Source organism: Pseudophryne corroboree, chromosome 6 (genome assembly GCF_028390025.1).
Source record: "Pseudophryne corroboree isolate aPseCor3 chromosome 6, aPseCor3.hap2, whole genome shotgun sequence".
In the NCBI taxonomy this organism is placed as follows: Eukaryota; Metazoa; Chordata; class Amphibia; order Anura; family Myobatrachidae; genus Pseudophryne; species Pseudophryne corroboree.
This window is the reverse complement of record NC_086449.1, coordinates 675,428,495-675,432,462: the sequence shown is the minus strand read 5'-3', so window position 1 is coordinate 675,432,462 and position 3,968 is coordinate 675,428,495. Positions and strand designations below refer to the sequence as shown.

Sequence of the window (3,968 nt, the reverse complement as noted above, 5' to 3'; positions counted from 1 at the left end):
GGCCAATAAACCCAACTATCCAGCAATAAAGCAAGCAGGAGAAATAAGCTGAACCTGGCTACTGGAGCAAGGTACAGGGGAGACAGAGGCCAGACTTTCCTCTCTCTGAAAGTCCCAGCCACCAAGTGAGCTAAAATGGCTGCCTAGCTTTCTTGAGGAAGGACTGAGAGAGGGAGGAGGAGAAGACACCTAGGCAAGCCATGAGCCCTGCTACTAGCAAGCCCTAGGGGCAGGGGAGGGGCTGCAGGCTGGGCACCCTCCCCCTCAGATGGAAAACCCCCCATGGACCTGCACACCTGCCCTGCTGCTGTGCCCTGGTGGTCCAGTGGCGATGGCACAGAACAATGGGCCCCCACTCATCTGACCTCCTGCTGTCACCAGTAAGCAGGAGGGGATCGCCGCTCGACATGGCTCCCTGTGCTTTGGAAGCCAGTCAACTTACATTCTGGCGCGGCTGCGGGGGGAAGCCACTGCAGGGTCCCGGAATCCAGCGGTGGAAGTCGCTAGTCCAATCACTAGCGCTGCTGCCAGCGGCCGCCAGATGTTGGAGCAGGCTTTCTAGGCGTTAAGTCCGCCAGCACCCCGGTCATCTTTGCTGCGCTGCAGCACTAAGTTAAAAAATAAAACAAGAAAAAAGTAACTTGGGCTAACTGCAGCCCCCCTAAAGCTGGTGCCTATCCTGCCTTTGGCACAGAAAAAAACTGTCGGGCCCGTGGTCATGGGCGGGGTATAGTGGAGGGAGACAAGGTCTGCTGGGTACTTAAAAATAACCCCTTTGGTGCCGACCTCGCTCCCAGCCATCCTATACAGCTCCTGTGCCCCCTAGTGGATGAATTAGAAAGTTCTTTGTTAACGAGTGGTATTAGGGCCTTTAAGCACGGCTCCCGGTACCCCTTCTTACTAACAAAGACACCTCTAGTGAGTTATTTTCCCCCACTCTCCAACCAGTGTCCTGGAAGTGCTGGTGGGAAGGGATGCCTGTTGGTCTACGTGGATACTCCCACGGCTCCTGGATTCCATTATGTGTGGCTAATTCATGCATAGTGGTGCAATCACACGATCACTGTGATCATGAGCCTTCCGGGTTCGAGTCTAGTGCAAAAGGCAACTCTTCCCACCAGCACTCCCAGGGCACCAGTTGGAGAGCGGAGGAGAAGTATGCACTGGAAGAATCTTTGTGGGTAAGAAGGGGTACTTTAGACTGTAGTATGCCACGATTTAAGGCCCTAAAACCACTTATTAACAATCTTTTGACACTGACAAACTGCGTTTGGCAGGACCACATAGACATGATACAACATCTTCACAGTCTACACATGTTTTAGATGAGGATTCATTGGAGGATGAGGACTCATTGCACTTCGGATTAAGGTCTCAGCTCAGTGGACATACCTGAGCTACTTAGTGCTATGTAAGCCATTCTATCTTTAGAAGAGGCAGCAGAGCTTTAGTTAAAAACTAAGGCACCTGTGTTTAAATGTCCCAAAACAGCTGATGGAATTATGCAAGAGGTTTGGGTTACGCCCAGTAAGAAGTTAGAATTCCAAGAAATGGAATTCCAATTATCCTCGTCCAGCTGGGCACTGTTTAAAAAAGGGAGGTGGCTCCCAAAGTAGATTCGCATGTCATAGATTGGTGCGAAATTCTGCATTACTTATGCTTTCAACATAAATGATGTCACGGATAGGAGCGTTGATGATTTTCTAAAAACCATTTTTTTCCTGTCTTGGGCAATCATTAGACCAGCCATGGCTTCAGCCTGGATGGCATAAGTAGTGGCAGCCTGTGCTGATGCATTGAAGGAGGATCTTTCAATGACATATAGAGAGCAAAAATCCCATATTGCACATAACAGGCAGCGATAAGCGCCCCTGGAAATCGGTACAATTGCCTCTCAGGCATCAGCTTCAGCAGTAGCAGCTCGCAGGAGCAGTTTGGCTATATACATGGTAAGCTTACTCAGAATCCAGGAAGGTTCTGGAGTCTTATGCTTTTTTACTGGAGATATTCATTTTGGTAAAGAATTAAACAGTATTTTGGAGTCAGAAGCAGACTCCAAGATAGTGTAGTTTCCCTTTCACACATAAATTCAAGCCTAGTTTCCAGCTTTTCGGTCCTTTCGGAATCAAGGAAAAGCAAAAGGAAAGGGTAATGGCAAACAGTCCCAATCCAACAAGTCTGGTAAGACTAAAAGGTATTGGGCTACCAGAGGACCGGTTTTCAAATCTGAAGATAAGCCATCAGCCTGATGGTGCGGGCCTCCACCTGGAGGAACCCAAGGTGGGAGGCTGACGTCTTCAGTTTGCACAGATCTGGCAGCAGTCTACAACAGATGCTTGGGTGCAAAAAGCGGTATCTCGCGGTTATGATCTACAGCCACACCACACTGGACATGCCCAATCTTATATGATTCTGGAAACTAAGCAGTGTTGGTCCTGGTTTAGTACTTGGATGGTAAACCACCTGGGAATACCAGGTGCTGTAGGTGTTTTCAAGAAACACCCTCATTAAAAGTTTGTACCAGCCCGTCTTCAGTGGAAACGTAGACCAGGGTTTTGCAAGAGGCAGTTCAGGAGTTGCTTCAGTCAGGAGTGATAATTCCAGTTCCTCCTGCACAATGAGGACAAGGTTTTTATTCCAATCTGTTTTTAGTCCAGAAGCCAAATAGGTCGTTCCGGCTCATAATCAATCTCAAAGCGCTGAACAAGTACATTTGGCTACCTCAGGTTTCATATGGAGACTTTACATTCCATTATTTGGCCATGGAGCAGGAGGATTTTATGGTATCCCTGGATACCCAGGATGCTTATATAAATGCACTGTCCCATCAGTGCTATCTTGGGTTTGCTATCCTCCAGCATAATTTTCAGTTTCAGGCCCTACCATTTGGACTGACCACAGCTCCCAGAGTATTCACCAAAATGGTGGTGATGGCATCTTATCTCCATTAGCAGGGGATAATGATTTTAAATAATCCATACCTCAATGATTTATTAATCCTGACACAGTCTCAGGGATTGTTCAGTGTAATCTGCAACATACAGCAGTTGTCAAAGATATGGTTGGCTCATAAATTGGGCAAAGTCGTCTCTGGTTCCGTCATAACGGATGACTCACTTGGGGGCTGTGTTGGAAGTCGGTTTTCAGAGAGTAATTTTACCTCTGAACAAAATATCCAAAATTCACTTAAGGATTCAGGAGTTTCTACACAGTCAAACAGTATCAATTTACGCGGTAATGCGTGTGATGGGTTTGATGGTGTAGACATTCGACATGATGGAATATACTCAGTTCCACTCGATACATCTGCAACATCTGATCCTTTCCAAGTGGAAAGGTTCTTTCATCAGACAGTAATAGCGCAGATTATGGTCTTCTTTTGGAAGTTAGGAGGTCAATAGCTTGGTAGATACAGACATCCTATCTGGACAAAGTGAGGCTCCTTTGGATATCAGATTGGGAAACTCTGACAATGGATGCCAGCCTGCGGGGCTGGGGAGAAGTGTCAGGAAGGAGTTGTTTCCAAGGGCAGTGGACCAAGGAATAAAGTTGCCTGCTAATAAATATATGGGAACTTCGGGCCATATACAGTAATATGCCATTTATTCAGGCAAAGAATATCCTTCTGCTGAAACCAGTTTGAATCCGCTCGAATATTGCAATGGCAGTAGTGTTCCTCAACCATCAGGGAGGAACTCGCAGCCAAAACACAATGAAGAAGGTAAGTCACACCTTAAGGTGGGCAGAACTTCATTATTCAGCCTTGTCCGCAGTATTCATTCCGGGAGACCTAAACTGGGAAGCGTATTTTCACAGTCGGCACGCCATTCATGCAAACAAATGGGCTTTACACCCCAAGGTCTTACAAACTGTGGTAGATAATGGGGGTTACTGGGGATAGATCTCATGGCATCCCATCAGAACAACAAAGTTTTTGCATACGGGTCAAGAACAAAGGATCCCACAGC

The 3,968-nt window shown here is 47.0% G+C and overlaps 1 pseudogene; it reads left to right on the top strand.

Annotated features, from left to right (window-relative positions):
* The first annotated feature begins 2,368 nt into the window (after positions 1 to 2,368).
* On the top strand, positions 2,369 to 2,488 carry LOC134937370 (5S ribosomal RNA; annotated as a pseudogene).
* The last annotated feature ends 1,480 nt before the right edge of the window (positions 2,489 to 3,968 follow it).